The following is a 21174-nucleotide window of genomic DNA, read 5'->3' as shown; positions in this document are numbered from 1 at the left end:
AGAACAGAAGTAGCACCTGGTGCACCCACTTAGGTGCAGTCCTTGGCAAAGCTCTCTTCTCTAAAGTTACAATACTGTTACAAAATGTGGGAAAAAGGATGCCTGGCAAACAAGACAACCAAAGATGGTTCAGATACAACCGTAAACACAGTAGCCTCTGTAAGGTAATACTTCCAAGTAAAGAACTACCATAACTTTCCGTTCCGTAGTGGAGATGTGAGGAACAGAAATGTTAAATGACTTGTTCAAAATGACATAGGTATCTGGCACAGAGAAGTCATGCCTGGTTTCCCATGTTTCAGACCACATACCTTCTGGATATCTGCCCAAAGAAGTTAAACCCCTTGGGTTAGGTGTTGCTTTTATGTACTAATTGATGGAACTTGGAAAAAAACCCGAACAACCAACCTCAAAAATTCAAATCCCAATGATTTTCAATGAGACTAAAATTTTTCAGTGAGGAAATAGCAGTACTTTGAGGTGTTGCCTAAGAGGATCAGCACATGGAAATATTAACACAAGCAAAACATTAACTAGGATTTCCAGTAAAGACAGCACATTCAGTTTAGTTCTTGGTATCAAATAGCAACATCGGTACTACAGTACGTGCGTGTTACCCCCGTCACTTCTTCACTTCACATAAAATGCAGATTATCAGTATGAAGGAGAGTATTTCTGGGTCAGGTTATTAAAGTCAACCTAACGTGTACCCAATGCACCAACTAGATATTTTTAGAGCTCAGGGCTTGCCTATGTAGTAGAAAAGTTGCTTTTCCTGAGATTATTCTTTCAGAGGCTAGATAACATGGAGAAGAACTGTTGACTGTACTGTGTCCTTCTGTCTCGCAGCCTGGGGTCTCTCTCTTCAGTTGACATAAAGGTGCTCAGTTTTACTTAGTTGTGACAGTTTTCTAAATCGCTATCACGCTTCAGGAGTTTTTTTTTCTGAACGATTGTACCATGGTCTCCCCTCACCAAAGAACAATACCCCTGCAAAAGCAATATTGGCTAAAACCCATATGTGCCTCACTATGACCATAGTTTGGGAACGACCAAAATAATCTACAGTAAAAGCATAATTATTTGCAAACAAAATTCCCTGTAAGGCTCCTATCTACTATTGTCTTGAGATCCTGAATTCCAAAGATGGTCAAAATAATCCTGCCTGGCATAATTAGGTTTCCCTTTCTCAGTCAGGCCCCCCCAGTTACGCAAATTACTTCCAGCATGCAGATTACTCCTTGATAAAATCTGTACCTATTGAATTAGAAGCATCCATCAATACAGGATGTCACAAGTATCTCAAAACCAACTATTACAAATTAAGTTCTGAAAATAATGCAGAGACAAACCTGAATTTTGCACTATAGAAGGTTGGCAAAAACCATCCAGTTCTATTTAATACTTGAGACTACTATACAACTTAGAGGATAGTTAACTAGATTTTGGAGACCGTTTTTACACTGTATTTTTGCTTCAGAATGTCTCTACAAACATGCTACCCCAAGTGCAACTCAGTTTGCTGTCACTGGAGAGGAGGAGCTCTCTTGTCTGCTGGAAAGACACCTCGATTTGGGTGTCTCTGAGAAGACCGGAACATGGCTTCTGCTTGGAGGTTGGGGAGAGAAAGCTGCTCTTTATAGAACAATGTCACTTTAAGCAGTTATTGGAAACAAACCTTTTAAAATTCTGAAAAATGATGACAAAAGATAGGACTGCAAGTCTTGCCATCATACATACACAAACACATATTCACTACAGAAGACATAGTTTACTAAATGCTGCTTCAAAATACACGGACAAAAAAAAAAAAATAGTGGCCACGCTTGCCTTGGAAAGGACAAAAGCAGAGATGAAATATCCTGACTATAATGATGTAACAGGTCAGTAACAGAAGTAGGACTATAAAATGTGCCATCAGTTAAGTGAATCATGTACTACTCTTATAAACTATCATATTGCTTCCCTTAAATCTTACTTGAAAGAAAAATATTGGCTTAAAGCACATCCTGGTCTGCTTTGTCTCCAAATACATACTTCAAAGAAAAGTTGCAAATATTCATTCCAAGGGTGCTAGTGGGCAATCTTTTAGAAGCAGAATAGCTACCAACAATATGTCAATGTGAAATAAGGCATTACTTAATGGCAGAGCACTGGACATTTATATGGGGAAAAGTGTCTCTAGTTTTTGAGACGACTAGGGGGAGCGGGGGAAGAAAGAGGAACTCCGAGCTGTCAGCTCACAGCCCTTGCAGATAACTGAATGACTCGAGGTCACAGGGAAGTCCTGCCCAGTCCTTAATGCAAAATGCAATAGCTGAAAGAGTATAGAAATCATACAACTGAGTGAAGGGGAGTTACTTATGGTCAAAAATTGTTCAAAATGCCATTTTTGTAGAAGTTTTGCTAACTTATTTATTGGCAAACCGGTTGGTAATAAATTATGGAGCTATAGATTGTTTCATAAATCAGAGATCCACTATTTTTCTTTCATATTTCTTGATTTTCTTTGCAAAGCTTGAAGGCTATCTTGTATACATTTGATTACGTATTTGCAGTTTATTGTTTCCCTACTGTTAAACCCATCTTGCTGATAAAAGAGTGCAGCTAATCAGTCCTCTTTCTGGAAGGACTCTCTCAGCTAGAAATGAGGTATAAGATCTGTGGCTTTCAAGTTCTACTGTCTAAATTGTTCTTCCGCAACAGCTGGAGAAAATGCTTTCAAGAGTTTTATGCTTCTTCCTGTGTGGTGATGCAGCTTTCCTCTAACGACTATTTCCCATCAATACCCACAGACACCTACTTTCTCAACCACTGCTTTAACGGTTTCTTACCACTTCCACCTTTCTGAAAAAAAAGAGACTCATTTGGAAGAAGATTTACAAATATCCGAGCACCAAGCTGTTGAAGCAGATAATATCTCAAAGAACTTAAAATTAGGTGTACAATTCTTGTCTAAAGAAAATATACCAAAACAGTCCTGAATGCGTGCAGGCACCAGATGTGACCAAAATGATCGGTGTATACCCTTTCCCATGCTAAGTCTACAATGATCTTTACTGAAAGCTTCACAGCAAGAAAAGATCAGGGATTTTTTTTTTCATGCAATAGAACTGTTATAAGATAAATCGTTAATGCAATTAAGTCCATTGTTTTGAATTATCCCATATTCTTTCGAATTACAAGAAACTTTAAGAAGTAAATCTTAAAAACAACAAAACACATGAAAGCTCCATTTTTTCCAAGAGTCGCTATCTACTAACAGATGTATGCTGACTTTTCTGGGAAATATGATGTTTGTTTCATTTCACAGGGGACTCTGGGGGTTCACGAAATTGACTTCTTAAACTCATACTGCATTAACAAAAGTATATTTTAACCTTATTAGGGTAAAACTTTCGCCTACACATTTATTCAAAATTGCTGTGAAATATTTAAGTAACTTGTGTTCCTTTAGATAGTAATTGAGAATATCATAACAGACCAGCAAATCAGTGTTTTAGTACTGACATACACTCTAAATTATTATAGATATTGTACACTTTCTTTCACACATTTAGTTTACTTATTTGATATAAAGAAAAGAACAAGGACAGCTGCAGCAGAAAAGCCTGTACATGACACAGTCTGGTAACTGTTCATATAAACCACTATTTTGTGGACCCTGCCCAAACTTCATTTAGGGTAGAAATTGAAAATTCTAAACTGTCAAGTGTTTTTAGACCTACCTCTAACAAAAATGCGAACCAGATTCCATACAGAATGCTAAGGATTGTTCCCCCTTCCCCACCCCACCCCCCCGCAAAAAAAAAAAAAAAAAGTGTTTTTATTTAAATCAAAACGTACAGCCTGAGAGTGATGACAAAATGTTGCAAAAATGCCTTTATAAAATCTGTCATTCAACAGCTAATTCCAAAAAAAGAATATAATACAAAGTCACTGCTGATATCCTCCGAGTCCATAAAACACAGACTGTTGACATCACCAAGAAAATGTTACCTAGAGAGTCTGTAAAGGCTAAATCTGAAAAGTGTAAAGCAGTATTTACTGAGTTGTAAGGATACTGTCTGCAATCAAAGGGAAAAGAAACATCAAAATACTTAGTATAAAACTTTTTTCCCAGTTGAAAATAGAAGGCTGTTCAGAACCGGAGGATTTCACTCAAATTAATCATACAGAGGAATGGATTAAATTTAGATTAAAAAGAAATTCTTATTATCCAGAAAAAAGGTCAGTTCTGAAGCATTCATGAGCAAGACAGCAAAAGGAATGATAAGGGTTTATAGAGAATCATCTGAGGCATGAATCCACATCCAAACAGCCCAGCGCTCTGGCACCAAAAAACACGCTCAGCCCAGAACCTCACCTAAAGTTTCTGTAGCAGCTGGGAGCACTAAGTTGGTCAAAGGAGAAAAAAGGGCACTCTAAGCAGTTGACTACAGAATGTTTGTGCCACTGCTTAAACACAAGAGTCAGCATCTCCTCTCCCTCCAACAAAAAAAAACATCGTAAATTAATTAATAAGATTGATAACACTGTTGTTGTATTACTAATACTAAATATGTTAGTTTGCAGAGTGGAGGTTAATGTAAAATGCAGCAAAACTTTTAAAGCAATGTATCTAAACATTAGATTGAGATACTGCAAATTCCGTTTGTCTGGCTAGAACATGGATTCAAATGTATTAATTCAATTTTTGTAACACGTTCCATATTACAGGAATACAGGAAAAATAAAGAATGGAATTTGTAAAGAAAGAGAACAAGACCTTTTGATTTGAACTGAACAGTTCAAATCCAAGTGGAAATCCACAATTAATTTAATTCTTAGAAGGCTTTTTATGGGCTAAGAATGAGAACTGTTTGGGCTTGCTTGGCTGCTATAGCAGCTCAGACAGAAAGGTGTGTTGGATACTGATTGTAGAGTTAGTAAGAGAGAAAGGACTCAAAAACTGTAGGAGGAAAAATGAACAGTACCCAGAATCTGTCACAAAAAAGATGGAACAAACACCTAGGTAGGTGACTATTTTTATTTCCTCTACTTATTTAAGAGTGTATCTCAAAGAAAAATTCTGAAATCTGATGTTTGCATTTTTCACTAAAACTTTATCATGCAAAAATCTGAAGATGATTACCAGCTATATATTTACAGCATTTAGTGAGAATAGCTTTACTTCTACTTCCAACGCATTAATTATAACTTTTTAGTCAGATGTCAAGATTGTTCAACTAGTGCAATATTTGTGCTAAAACATCAGACAGGTTCTTCCTATGGTTTATGTTTTTCACTTTTCTAATTCATAAAACATCTGATTTATTGTTTTCATGCAAGAAATTCAAAGGAGATGTTTAGTAGAACTGATATAGAAGTTTTCTGTTGCAAAAATCTGTCTGATTGTCTGCATTTACTACTGTCAAAAAAGCAGCTACTTATTTAATATTTGCCAGGTTTATACTTTTACATTAACTAAAGCAATGGATATAACCTAAATTCAATTCAAGGTTTTAATTTAGACACTAAAAACTTACTTTAATATTTTGTTATAATTAGAAATTTTATTTTATAATCTTCATTTAGCAAGAACTTTGTCAGTTTTAAGACTGTAAAGAGCGTAAAGGCTATTTTTCTTGCAAAAATCTTAAAATTACCACATTTTAGTTAAACTGGGGATGCTACTAGACTTGTAAAGAAACAATCATAAAGAAACAAACATTTTGTACATTTCAGATCGTTTAGAAAATGAACCTTTAAACCACTAAAATTAGAAATACCTTGTCATTTCATCGTAGAAACCATACGGCTGTAACAAAATGAGAATCAGGCTTCAACACACACATTCAGCATCATAAATGAATATAAGCCCTTATCAGACCATAAGTATTTGATTGTTTATTTTTATACATCACTAAAACGTTGTCTGGAAATTTCTCATACGCAGATATGCATATATTTGTCAGTGAAAACACTAAACACCAGCTTGTTAGCTATCACACTTTCCCTCCACGAGGAAATGTGCACAGAAACAACCGTACCCCCTCCTCTGCAGCTCACCAACAGGCTGCCACAACGTCCTTTGGCAGAGCAGGGACTGAGCCCTCATTCTGCACTTTCAGGCCTCACCTAAACTCACTTTGCAATATTAAGATTGTTTAGATTTTGTAAACAACATTAATACAAAAAATGTTAAGATTATAAGAATATAAATCAACCTTTTCTCAGTTCTGTGCCAGCAGCTGCAATGAGATGAGGAGCTCTCAGGGACACTCCTTTCAGGCCTCATTCACTGCTCCCATGCACTGTGTTATTCACAATTTAGCGCCGCTTTCACGGGTAACAATAGCGCATCAGCTGATAATACGCCAGAGCAATGGAGTCTTATTTCATTCACTTAGGGGTAGCTTGAAGTCTTAACTGGTGGGGTTTTGGCTTTGGACTGGGAAAGTGGGGTTGAGGGAAGGCTGGATTTTACTGTTCACATGCTTTCTTTTGTACAGATGATGGAGCATTAGCAGAGACTGAGATGCACACAGTTTTGGAAAGTAAAAAAATTAACATACGTAATCCAAGGAAACAACACAATAACTTGAATAGCAATGATTCACACAAAAAACTGAATAATAAAAAAAAATCTGTCTATACTGTAGACATTCAGTGCCTCCATCTGTACCTGTTTTTTCTGTAGATGGCACCTGATACACCAACTCCTGTTGCATGCTTCCATAATCTCATGGCAGACAGAACATTACTGCTTGTCTTTCAGCTGTTTCACCAAAACAGCCTGCAGACAGCTCTGTACCTTCGACACCGCTAAAGATGCCTGACTATACCGCTGGAGTTTTAAGGTGATTTATCCAAACAGTACCAGAAGGAACATCCATAAACAAGGTATGCAGCTGCCCAAGGTACAGGTGCTCATACATCTCATAAGCCTAGTCTCCACTAGGATATAAACATGACAAATCACAAAATAAATTGCCATTAAGCTTCCTTTGAATGCATAATTTACAGTTGAAGAATTCAACCTTTGGTCATTCACACTGGCAGCTGCTACTTTCCGCCCTCACTGTATGAATCAAGTCAGGACTGAAATGTCTCATGTTACCTCCTGCCACCACCAGAAGGACTCGAATCCAGAGGTATGAAATTCCTAATAAGGAGAGTCACAAGAGTTTCTGCTATTCTACTGTATATTCTGCGTTAAATTTTCTGCCTCACTTAATTTATTCATCTTTGGTGAGACAAGAGGTCACCAGTAACATTTCACTAATTCTCACTGGTCACCAGTTTGGGACATACAGCTGACAAAATACAGTTGCATTTCCTGCCCCCCCCGCCCCCCTTTTTTTTTTCCTTTCCCCCTCTTTTAAACATAAACCAAAAAATATGACCTTTGTATTACACAAGCAATCCCTTCCCTGCAGTCTAGAGCTGTAGGCCTTCCGTCAGTCTTTTTCACCCCACTTTCAAAGCCACTTCAGCATTAATGAGCTCCATGACCGCATTGCAACTGGCTGGCTGCCAACCAGCTGCAAAACAAGCGCCCCTTGTATTGACATTGGAGGTTCCTTGATCGCATTCAATAAAGCACCTTTGATGTCAGTACTGTTGGCTAATATCATCTTACAGGGTCTTGAGGGAGAGCTTATCAAATCTGTAAGACAGATCATAAAGTCAGAAAGGACCCTCTAGTGTTAGAATAAAACCAAGTTTGTCTCTTGTGGGGTAAGTATATTATTTATAGACGAGAATGTCAAAATACACGTGTCACCTATGATTCACCATTTTTTGCATAGTATTTGGTGAATCACAGGTCCCATCTTGTCTAACAAATACCAAGTGGCTTTCTCTTGTTATCCAGCCTTAACAGAGAAGTCCCCATAGGACACTAAACAACCAGCCATGCTCGGGTGCCTTTCTGCCGCTCCATACCCTGCTGATCTTCCTTTGCTATCGCCCAGCAGCTGCCTCTTTCTCCCCCTTTCTGGCATGCTCTCAGAGCAGTGCCTGCCACTGCCCACGGTGTTGGTCTTCAACACTTGGCAGGCACAAAGCAAAATTTCTAGTGCTCTAGCACTGTGGGACGTCTGGTTTTGTGACACTTTAAGTACATGAAATTATAAAATCAGAGGGACTGACAGGCCTCCCGAAGGGTTCTGAAACAAAAAGGACACTGGCCCAGGAAAATAAAAAGGTGTAATACGCAGTGCCTTGTTTCAGCAGCCTCAGTGCTGGCCAATGCTCTCTGAAAGGGCAGAAATCTGCCCACATCCTTTAGTGGAACAGGGAAGGTATGCTGGGCTTTGGTGCTGGTGGTTCTGGCTTTCTTTCCCTCTTGCTTCATTAGCTTGTGTGCCCAGCTCTGCAGTAGAAATCATCTCCACTGAAAACTTGGTGAAGATATCATCTTTCCTCTCACCTTCAGCTTTCCATTCTGCTGTGGGAAATCCCCCGAGGGCACAGGCTGCTTGTCCTTTTTTCAGCTGTTGCAAAATTTTACCTTTACTAGCCCTCTATCACCGGAACGGCATCTAGCTAAATGTTACGACCTGGAAGATCTCTTACAGTGCTAAGCTGGAGAAAACAACTTTCCCAGCATACTAGCCATCTCATTTTAGACTGGGCCAGGCCCGTTTACAAGCAGGTAGGATGACCCTGCTGGAGGAAGCCAGTGTGTGGCATGAGGCCCGCCTCCAGCACTGGCTATCAACAGCTGTTAGTGAAGTGTGTAACTAGCAGGCAGTCACATAAGGACAGTATTTCTATTATACTCTTCTAGCTTACAATAACCAGAGGCTTAGTAGCTCACAGATCTCTAAAAACTTTTCTTCCTTCCTTTTTTAATAAAAGAGGGAAAAGGCAGAGAAAAGCTATCACAGATCATTTATGTGAGAAAATAAGATATTCTGTTTAATTTTTGTGAAACCACACAGAGAGAGATCATCATCTATTAAATGCTGGATTATGCTGTCCTGTTCAGCAAGGCAGTCATTCTATGTCATTGTACCTAACCCCACATGAAACACTTGACATTATTTCGTTCCTTGGGCCAGCTCCTCCCTCTTCTTCCTCCTCAGTCTCCCCAGATCAAGGACTGCTGTGTCTTCACTCCCACCACCCATCCATGCTCAGTGATATTTTCCTCATGCACACACAGGTTTGCCACAATTCCCGTTCTGGGAACACCAATAGCACAAAGCTCTCCATTTCTGAACACCAGTGAGAAAAACTCTTGAGACCTGGAAGCTCTGAAATACGGCTCACTCTATGTCACAGTCATAAACACTAGAAATGGATTTTTAATAATAAAAGTGTTTCCTTATAAATCTGCACACTGGAACATCTGCACGTTTATTTACCTAGATGAGAAGTTTAGCCTAACCGATTTGATGCTGTAAGGCAGATACTGTAAACTAAATAACAGATGTATACAGTTCCTTCAGACATGAACTGTTGTGGTGGGTTGAACTTGGCTGCCCACCAAGCTGCTCTATCACTTCCCTCCTCAGCAGAATGGCACAGGCAGGGGGAGAAAATAAGATGAAAAAACCCTTGTGGGTCAAGATAAGGGTAGTTAAATGAAGCAATAGCAAGTGTCATGTGTGCAGAAGCGAAGGAAAGAAAAAGATGTTTTTCTGTACTTCCCACCAGCAGGCGATGTTTGGCCACTTCCCAGGAAGCTGGGCTTCAGTGTGCTTAGTGGTTGCTGCAGAAGACAAACATCACAAAAAAAACCAAAACACAAAACCAAATGCCACCCCTTTTGCTTAGCTTTTATATCTGGGCAGAAGTTGTACGGTATGGAATATCCCTTTGGCCACTTTGGGTCAGCTGCCCTGGCTGTGCCCCCTCCCAAGACCTTGCCCACCCCCAGCTGCTGGTGAGGGGAGGGGGGATGCTGGAGCGGCAGCCCTGGTGCTGTGAGCCCCGCTCAGCAGCAGCCCAGCACGGGGGTGTTATCAGCACCTTTCTAGCTACTGATACCAGCACAGCACTGTGGGGGCTGCTGGGGGGCTCAGCCGGACCCAATACAACTGCTCAGGTTAACACATAGCATTGAACTAACATCCAAACACGGTCTCAGGAAATAATCTTAGGAGTGAGGAATTCCCCAGTGCCACAGTCTCCAAAAGAAGCAATAATTTTTGTTCCTGCATTTTTTCATATTTATTTTCCTTTTCCAGGTACGTTCTTCAGGTGAAAAAGTTTTTGCAAGTTATTTTACATTCACTTCAATCAGATTTTCTTAAAATGTCATGTTTTCTTTGAAATAAAAAACTGCAGAATAACGTAATCAGAATAAACTACGACCACACTATGATTAAGGATATTTTTAGCAGAAAAAAATCCCATAAACAAGTATGATTTCTGATTTGTGAAAGAACTGATTAGCTACTCAGCTCCACAGAGAAGTTCAGTGTAAGATCACCCAAATGTTTTAGATCATGACTATGACTCAGTTGCCTTTTTAACAGTGTGCATTCATTAAATCATTAAAAGCTGTCAGTTCTTATTAAAATTCATTTGTATCTTTTTCTTCTTTATAAAAAAAAAGAAAAAAGAAAAATAAATTAGAAACTGCCTGAGATATAAAAGAAAGTTTCTTTAGAAGAGGAGGAAAAGAGACGTCAAGAGTAGCCAGCAAACTGTACAGGTGAAAAGAAAAACAAATAGTACACCTGGCAGTGTTATCTCAACTCTGAAAAATAATTTTTACCACCCTTTCCAAATATTCATTTTAGATGTGACTACTGGAGAGGAATGAATTCAGCTGAATGTTCTCAATACCTCAGCACTTGGGTGCTGTTTTTTAAAAAATTAATCTTCCCAGACTGCATCCATATCCCCTTGGCAATCAGCTCCATGAAAGAGTCTAGAAGCTTTATAAGCACAAATGGTTACAGAAGGCAAGTTCAAAGGCACACGTGTAAGCACTCAAGGAAAGTATTCAGGTTCAGGCAAAGATACTCAAGTACTTATGCACTTGAACAGAAGCATCATCACATAGATTAGCTGACCACCCTAAATCCAACAACACACAGCAATTGCTTGCACACAACACCTGATGGTTAATTCAGACAGACAAGTTATCGTTCTTAAACAACCCCAATGCTCCCCAAATAATCAATATATTTTAGTAAACAATTTTATGAGCATTAGAAAACATTTTCAGCAGGGAGGATAACCTTTAGAAGAGAGAGGGTTGTAGCTGAGCTGTAATGGGAAAAAAGAAGATCTAGAACACCAACCCCTGGAACTGTCATTTTCACTACGTTTAAGAAAGGGTACACAAGTGTAAAAAGGGGGAAAACCCACAACAATATCAAATGGCCAGGACCTGCAATAATCATTGATGATTTTAACTATTAAAAAATTCACATGTACAAAATGATTATTTTGCTAATAGTTGGTCCCCTTTCTAAAGGAATTCAAAAGTAAATAAATTGCAGAGCTTAAACAACATTGATTACTACTCCTGATTATAAAAGCTCATAAGAGATCCAAAAGAACAGCTGAAATGCCTCAAGAACCCAAAGACAGGTATTTGCACATACAGCCAGTTTCCAGGTAAGTCAGTGTGAGAAGAGGGTTTGAAAGAGTTGAAGTCCTGATACTTATAAATAACTTAATAGATTTGAGTTGAGCCAAAATAGTGCAACCAGTGGGCTTTGAACATTGAATAAATACAATTAGCTCTTTTGAAAACACTTTAAAAGTTTCCTACATTTTGCCTATTTCTAAATTTGGTTTCTAGTATATACTGAGCTAATATTTTAGTAGTTACGGCTTTACACATCCGAGCACTACTGCTGCTAAGACAGAATGAAAACAAAAGCATCTCACTTGTGTCAGTTAGGATTTGGGTAAAGGGTTAGGAGCAGAAAATTCCAACATAGTTAGTAAAATTAGATAACCACATTTTAAACATTACTGTTCCAGGAATTTAAGGTGTCTCTAGTTTATATGAGACTTGACTTTCATTACAGGTACTATATGTTGAGGATAAGATGCTTTTTTTCATCTTCCTATTAAGTCTTTATACATTTTTTTATTTATTTCATTTTCTTTCAATAATCCTATAAAACCAAAGGGTCACTTGTGACTTTGCACATTGCTTATATCTGACAGACGTTAATACATAAAAAATATATGGTATTTATTTGAAAACTGGATGTATAAGAGAAAATTTTAACTACCAGAAAGATTTGCAGTATGGACATATAACTCTGCAATTTTGTGAACCAGTGACGTTCCTTTTTACAGTTACAAGTTAGTATGACAGTCACTTTTATGTTTACAAACTGCACTTAAAAATTAAGTACTGAATAATGTTATTAATGGAATTTTAAAAGGTAGAAGACTTATGTTCATTAATATAACTACATTAAAGATGAGGATTTTTGCTTCTTACTTGCAAGATGACTTTTTCATTCACATAATAAAAAACTGAAGCCAAACAACCTGGTTTTCTTTTCCAACCTACCATATGTTTTTCTGAAATAACAAATTTAACCTTCAAAGATGTGTATGGCATAAAAGAGGCAGTCAACTAGTAGTTTACTTTGCTTTTTATAGCCACATTACTCTTTATTTTCAACGAACAAGGCCACACACGCTATTTTAAAGTCTGATGATTCTGGCCTTTTTAGCGTAAACCCTCAGTCCCTCCCTGCCTCCTCCCCAAATCCTCAGGCTGTCCGGTGACTTGAACAAAGTGTTGCTTTTCCTGCACAAGCGTCTCACTCCTAAGTCAACAGCTCTCTACTGATCCAAGCCCCGCAGCCCGGCCCAGACCCTGGTGAAGGTGGCTTGTCATTTCCTGTCACAGGATACTCTTCTCAATTACCCTTTTCTTTTTAAGAGTTCAGCAAATCATGTTTCAAGAAATGACGATCTGTATTTCCTTTTTGATTTAACATGTTAAAAATAAACACCAGCCGTCCTTGTTAAATCCAGAGCCAGATGAGGGTATTGTAGGTCAAAAATAAACATTATTTATTCTCTGAGCTATAACAACTTACTTTTGAAGTTACAAAAGAAAGCAATCTTTAGACTGGATATTTGTAAAGATATATAGAGAAGTAGGAAAGGGATTTGAAGAAATTGCAGCAAACCGTTTCCCCTGCTTTTAAGAATTTTTGTGGGAGCATGCATTCTTGATTGATAAAAAACAAATGTCCACAAGAATGCCTAATGTACCTCGCATTTAAGCGTTAGTCATCTGAAAGGTGTTGAAAGTAAAAGCAGTTAAAGTTATAGGCTTTCACACCAAGATGTTTTGTCTTGGAGTTCACAAGGTTTTAGATTCAGATGAGGAATTGCCACATATGCTGTACAGTTTTCATAATTCTCATCTCAGAGTTACAGCTTCAGGTTCCATGCAATGAAGTTGAGAATAGAACTCTGTGAAAAATGAGTCTCAGTTGAGTGGCCAAACCAAAACCTTTTAATTAATAATAGATTTAGGCCAAACGGTAATAAAATATTGTATTTGATTTTCACATTAACTAACCTTTATTAAAACTTCATTTTGATTATGGACAAAGTATTGATGTCTTTTTTAAGCCAAAAGTCTAAAAATACTTACTTTTCAAAAAAAGTTATTGTTTGCTTACAGTGGAACAGACATTCTTTCACATTTTTCTCAGCACTGAAGTCAGGACATCTCTTGATCCATCTTGTTACCAATTCACAGCTTGACAACAATGCCAGCTTGCTGGAAGACAGATGGGTACTGTGCTACCTGGCTGGGCAAAATCAGCTGCAGGGGAGCAGGCTGAACTTGCCAGAACATGGGCTGGCCCACACCACATGTGTCCGTGTGCGATCCCTCATTTAGGATACATGCTCACCCAGAAAAGACAATTTATACAATCCTAAAAACCTTGGCATGGCAATTGAGGACTTCAGTGCAACTGCCCTATCTCTGCAACTCTGGTCATGCAAATATGCTTAACCTCTTTTACGTGAGCAAACATTTATTTCCAAAGTTAAGCACATGTAGATTCTGTTTCACCAATTTCACACAATTAATTTTATGTCTGTCAAGATAATTTTAGAAATATCCAAGGTTTAAATCAGAGAAAGTCATTAGTAATCATCCACCCAAAATCAGAGCTTTAAAATATTTATGTTCTGAGGATTAAAATGAAAACACAGAGTTCAAAGTTCTCCTATTTCTTAACTCTAACCAATGCTGCAAAGTAGTAAGTCAACTCTTTTTTTTCTGTCTACTAGCATCGCTTATTTCTGAACTTTTATTTTTTTTACATCTGTTTTATATCAATCTTTCACTACACTTGAGACTCAAATGTCATTGTGGGACTATACAAATGGTCATTCTTTCTCTAAGTCATAAGGCAAAGTATGGACTCTGCATATCTTTTTCAGTACTCTTTATTTCCTTTTTTCACGGGAAAAAAAGGACAATGAAAGTTCAAAACCCCTCTATAATCTACTTCAGCAAACAGCATCAACATGGAAAATAAATGACTCATGGCAATACAAATATATACCTACATTTAAAACAGGGATGTTCTGCATAGTCCCTAATGTACCTCTTTAATTCATCTAACTTGTACTGTCAAGCCTGCTTTAGTGTTTTGGTCAGTTTCTGAGGTCTCTAACAAGGTCCCCCATCACAAGAGCAGATTTTTTTTTCCTAAATTTGTTGAAGGTTATTGAACATTACGTGTGGGAGATACCCTGTTTTACAGAAGCACACAGACAATTTTTTGAAAAGTAAGCAAAAACATGGCTTTGCCACATGTTAAGGTTAAGGAAGTCCATGAATATCTTAAAAATCAGACCATGACCACGGACGTGTTTTCTACCTTTACTGGATCTGTCTAGGTCTCACACATGACAGACCTTCGTTACATTTGCTGTTCCTCTGTTGTTAATGAATGCTCTGGTTTCATCCACTTTCCTGGATAAAGAGAGGCTCATGAACTTGCAGAGACCGCTTTTCTTCCCTGCGGTAACCAAGGTCATTATTCGCACACTCGAGGGAGTGATGCAGTGTCCTGTGTACTTATTGCCTTCGCTTATGTTTGGTAGTGTTGAGATCTAAGTAAAAGCATTATTACTGCAACAGTAAACTTAGTTAGCATTGGAAAATGTGATCATTGGAGTTTCTTTTCATTACAAAGTGAAAGAAAAGCTTTAGGGTAAAATATAGGTTTTCCATTAAGCTCCTTTTCCAACTATACAAAAATGATGCTATAAAAACTACAGTGGCTTTTACTAATTCAGGGGCTGTTAATTTACAATCAGATCAAAAGGTAAGATTAGGTGTTTGAACTTTCTCTTTCCCCACTGCTGTATTTTAACTAATTCCATCAAACAAAATGTCAGCCTTCCTTTCTTTAAACAAAACTCGTAACTTGCTAAAAGAAAAGTTGAGCAGTTTTCTATCTGGATCCAAAGTACAATGAGGTCAGTAAAAACACTCTCATTAAGTTTAAACAGGCTCTGGCTTAGGCATTTGTATGGTAATAACTGGACAACCAAGAAAGATGGATGTCTATTATACAGCTAGGAGCACTTTACATCAGCTTTTGCCATTTATCATGTTAACATATGGATATCAATGACTTGGAATACAAACAAGAGGCATTACAGTATTTCGCTGAAGAGACTAATAGCTATTGAAGTTCTTAATTGATTTGATGAGAGGCCTGTCTTTTTTAAACTCAGGGAACCTAAACAGATGAAAATAGTATTGAAATATATATAGATGAATATGGACTTAATCTCAGAATAATTGCAAACAGAGGCATTCATAGACACCTTGTATTTCACCTTTATCTTTAACTGCATGAAACCCAAATGTTCTGCTGGTTGTTTCTGCCCTTTCCTGTCCCTCCTCTTCCATGTTCTCAGCTTTTCTTATGCATCAGAAGTCAAGTGTTAATTCCAATAGGGGTTAATAGGTGAAAAGTCATAACTTTCTTTTTTTAAAAAAAGGAATGCCAAACAAAATCATTTGGATTACAGTCAGTTTTTAAACATTAAAAGATATAGCTTTGAGTATAAGCATATTTCACCTTTAGTTTTTTATTTCTTCAAGTGAGAATTTTGTAAGAATGTTTCAGTCAACTAAAAAAGTTGAGGTGGTCCTTAATTTTAAATGACGAAAAAAAGCCTTTGACTTTAATAAAATCCCACATGCATTTAAGACAATTACTGTGCATTCCACATCCTAGATTGTTCATCACAAAGTTTCACCCTAGTACTGCATGTCCACAGTAAGCCACTTACCCATGCTGGCATGTCAGGTTACTGTTGATTATTTCTCTTTGCTCATGCACGCAGGTAAATAATTAGTATCTTAAAATTAGCCCAATCTTTAGTCATAAACACAGAACATTTACCACACTTATTTTAAAGCCAAAGAACTTGTCAATACAATGTATGGTTAAAATATTTTTTTGTTATTATGGAACGTGCATTAATGGGTATCACTGTGATTGGCCTAAGAGGGCTACAGAAACCAGCCAGAGTGAGTAGAGGCTTGGATTACAACAACTAGCAGCCTTTGCCATAGACTAATTCAGCTGCTGTTAGCCACATACCAATAAAAAAATCACCAACACAGTAGCTAGACTTTCAGTTGTACAGGGCTTCTGCATAATCCCCTCTTGCAACACCAGCAGCATGAAAAATAAATAAATAAAAAGCTTACCATGCTTAATGCTAGCCAGATGAAAAAGGATGCAAAGGAGTAAGACAAAATTAAAAAGCTTTATACTTCAGGAAGTTACCTACAAGTTACAAAGTGAACTTTTTATTTCAATTGTGTTTTAAAATTATTGTTATTAAAAAAAAAAAAAAAAAAAGCCACCAATGTGCCCGTCTTCAAAGAGGTCCCAGAAAGCACATGAGCACTTGCTCAAAAGCCTTCACTCGCTGTTGTCCCAATTTCTCTTTCCTGTCATGTTCATTTTGGGCCTCTCCTCCATTTTTCAGGCCTCCCACTTTTACTCTTTTATGGCTGTAAACTCTCAATGTCCTGACATTTTCTTCCTAGTTATCACCCTTTTCTGCTGGGAGGTTTCTCGTTACCTCTAAGGTGCACTGTCTGCACAGAGAGCTTCTGCGCAGCACCCCCCTGCCTCCCTCCCCCCCGCCCCCAGTGCCAGTCAACTGTGCTAAATCCAGACATTCCAGATGCCACAGATACTTGTCCATTACATTATCTGCCTTCAGCCCATCTGCTAAAATGAAATTTGCTGGATCGGGGACTAAAAAACTGCTTCCCCTTCTCTGGCCTCTGGTAGCACTAAGCCAGCTTAGGGTCAGCAATAACAGCAGAACTTTGAACTCAGGACTTTTGGCTTTACCTGAAGATGACCAACTCAACAAAATTAAATGAACAAATGAGCTCTCCTGTCATATTAAATACTGTTACATTATTGAAAAATATTTCTAAAAATTCACCTTTGCCCTATTTTAGAATCTAGATGGCCTAATGTTCAAGCCCTAGAATGGAATCAGAACTTGTTAACAAATAAATAGTAGCAGCAAGTATTTATCAATGCAGCTATCTTTGTAGTCCTCAATAACCACACAGCTATTTTGTATACACATGCACTGCATACCATCTGCTGATGTTTATTTTAATTCACCAGGAAAGGCCTGTGTTTAAGTTGGAATTTAAGTGACAGAATCAGAACAAAAGGAAAAGGGCAGCAGAATAAACTGAATAAATTCCAAATATGACTTGTAAAGGCAGACAATATAAAAGCTATAATCTTAGTTTAATCCCCACACTTTTTAAACATAGTAATTACTAGACATCTGCTGGTAACACAGCCTTGCTATTGGATAACCTTAATTACCCTGTAATATTTCCTGACACTCCCCAAAATATGCCCTATGGATAATAATTCATTCACGGTTCAGCCCCATTATTAGCTACTAATTCAAACGATCAAGACAAAGACAACGAACAGATGACCTTGAACAATTACCCACTCACTAAACGGAATTTATTTCATGCTTTTCAAAGACTTTACTGCTTTCCTGGCTTCATGAGCAACACTCAAAAATTAACAAAACGCAAGCAAGGGAAGAGCTGCAGAATGAAAGGAGATTTGCTGGGGTACCTTAGCTCCTTTAAACACCATTTGCCTTCATTAACAACACAATGGCCAATGCAATATATTCCATTTTCTAAGATTAAATAGGGACCTAGACAGAGTAGGTGCAAAACTGATACAATTGTTTTATTAGACTGGATTAGTAAGCTGTTTAATTATCTGCACGTACTGGGAAACTTAGAATAATTTTAAGAAAGGATTTAAATGCATACAGGTTAAATGAATGGAATTAATACAACTGTTGCAGAAGCAGATACAGCATCATTGACTTCAGTACTGAAGCCCAGGGCGTCAAACATCTGAGGCTTCTTTGTGGGCTGCCAGGAAATATTTAAAGCCACAGATCACACTTGGTCCTCAATTTGAGCTGCCATAACCTGATGCCCTTCTTTCTGATTGTATAGGTAAAATCAAGTGCATAAAATGGACCATTATTGCCAAATAAACCTAATCTCTACTATTTTGGATGATCAGGTGTCTTGTTCATTTTGAGAAATTATTGTTGTAATGAACATGAAAGGGGATAATTTTTAAAAATTATTATCATAATCAGTTTTTGGATATTTTGTCTTCAGATTAGGACAGGAAGAATGTACTCAGAGGAGTGTAAAAAGTTATCCTTCTCTCTGAACCTCAGTTCATTCTCTCCTCAAGAGTCTAGGAGGCCCCTTGCCATCCATCTGAAAGTGCAAACATTCAAGTTCAGCTGGAAATAAGACTAGAATTACCGAACTGGTAGGAAAATAATGTTGAAGCAAAATACAAGGAAAGAAGGAAAAGCAAATGAAAAGTCGAAGTCAAAATGAAATCATTGTTTGCTGAGGTGATTTGGAGAATGACACTGTCACTGTAGGAATATAGTTTAACTTCTTAAAAACCTGTAAAGTGGAATGACAGAAAGAAGATATCATAAATAAAATAAAAACATAGCAAGACAGATGGCTACAGAATTTCCCCATGCCAAAATCAGAACTCCGATGAAAAATAGGTTCTAAACACTATTTATTTTAATGCACTAATCACAATGACTTTAAAGATGAGGGGTTTTTTAAACATAAAGTTCCTTAAGAGCGAACAACCTCGTGAAATTTAAGGCAGGATAGTTAGTCCTAGTTCCAGACAAACAATCTGAAAGCCACAGGTAAAAGGAACATCATAGTTCTCCTTGATCTTAAAAGGTATGCAGTCTGCAAATATAAAGCACTCCAGGAATGGCAGAGTGGAAAATTAATTTCTTCTCCAATGGAAAGCACGAGACTGCAATACCTTCAGTGAAAAATGTTTGTGTCAACATGGCTTTATGGACTACTTGATACTTCTTGTTGAAGCTATGCTCTCTGAGCATGCTTTGCTTATCAAAATATCTAATAAAACTTCTAAGATTTAAAAGTTCACCTCTCCCAAAAATCAGATATATGTGATGAAATTTCTCTTCTTGTTCCAAGCAGATTTTTTTTCAACTTTTCCACTACCCATCTGAACATCCTCTTCAAGAGTAGTGTTCAAGTATTAGCACATCTCCCTCTAATGTTGTACTTTTCTATTGTACTAACTGTAGGAGTCAATTCTTCATGAAATACTCACTTCAGGATTGGATATCTTTCCAAAAGACTGCTTTGGAAGCATTTTCAGTGGCAATATAATGAATTAAATTTTGTATAGTCTCTTCTGACCACAAAATCCATTAATTACATCAACAATTACTCCGTAACTTCTTCTCTTTTGGTCATTGCATGATCCCAGCCCAACATCTGGGATTTTCATTAGGAAGCACATATTTTTATATCTAGAACTTCTAGAGAAATGAACACATGACATTTTCTTTCCCAGATCAAGCGTAGCCTTTCAGGTCATAATCAAGCATCTCGGAAACAGATTTGTTATCAAGCCTTTCCAAGAACAGTGTGCTCTGTGTTTCAAAAATCACTCATGCAATGGATTGTAAACATAAAATATTTTCCTGTGGATAAACCAACAAAATAATCTCCTGGCCATGGGTCAGGAATGGCCTTTTCTAATGCATAAATATTCAAATTATCATTTTTGAGGGGAAAGTTTGAAGTACACTTGTTATTAATTTCTATACAGACAAAATTAATGCAATTTGCCTGAAGCTCATGTCCTTGTTCATTCAGGAACTGAAATGTCATGTACAGCAAGATAGTCTTTTCTTCTAATTAATGTGGTCATGAAACAAAAGAAACACAATATGCAAGTAAGAACTATGATGAGTAAATAAAATGCTGTCCCTTCCAGGAACAAAACACTCAAAATATACTAGTTTCATATACTTGGTTTTGAAAGGCCTATCTGTTAAAACTGAAAGTATTTTGCTTAAGTTACATCTGGTTACTAATAGGTCCTGTTTCAATTATTTCAGGGAAACTTTAAAAGTTTTTTGCTAGAATTCAGGTCCAGAACGAACTCCATAACTGAGTTCTTGTATGTTTAATCTTAGATGTTGGGACAATCTCAAAATTAAATTCACATTTCTGTTCACATCTGAAAAGCCTCCTAGAAAGTCAATATGAATCTCGATAATTTCTCTTTATGAATGTTACACAGCCAAAAGCCATACTAAAGAGTGTAGAACCTAATTTTTAACCTCTTAATCTTATGGTTCCTAGAGATTGCCATAAATCAAACACAAAACAACCAAACTTATTTACAGAGTAAAGGGTCTTTACAAATATTCTAAGAAAAATTACTGCTTTACATCAGTGGTCCCATTATCATGTGATATGTTTGACCTTATCTACTGGAGCACGCAATAGTGAGTGTCTTGCATGATTATTTTTAAAAATATTTATTAAACGAATGTTAGAAACAGGGCAGAAACGTGACCAGATTCACTAATAAGAATTCTGATTCAAGCATTTCCTTCACCAACTACTTCAACAGCGGATAGTGTCCCCTCTCAGACTGGAGTGGGTCAAGCTGGTTACTAATATCTTCATAGAAGAAATTAGACCTTCCTCCTTGCTATCCAATGCGAGTTCCAACAATGGATCTACAACCAGTTTCACCTTTTAGTGTGGGACTACACATCCTGGAATCAGCAATTTCCTGTGCC

The 21174-nt window shown here is 37.4% G+C and overlaps 1 long non-coding RNA gene across 1 annotated transcript in view; it reads left to right on the top strand.

The window, feature by feature from the left end:
* Nucleotides 1–21174, top strand: part of LOC308071418 — a 54269-nt gene extending 33095 nt beyond the window's left edge. Inside the window, exon 2 of the long non-coding RNA XR_013931191.1 lies at nucleotides 1–21174. This exon is cut by the window's left edge and continues 32956 nt beyond it. This is a non-coding gene — a long non-coding RNA (uncharacterized lncRNA).

Source organism: Falco punctatus (genome assembly GCF_963210335.1).
Source record: "Falco punctatus genome assembly, chromosome: 11".
NCBI classification, from domain to species: Eukaryota; Metazoa; Chordata; class Aves; order Falconiformes; family Falconidae; genus Falco; species Falco punctatus.
Note: the sequence above shows the minus strand (reverse complement) of the source record. Positions and strands in the feature narration are given on the sequence as shown.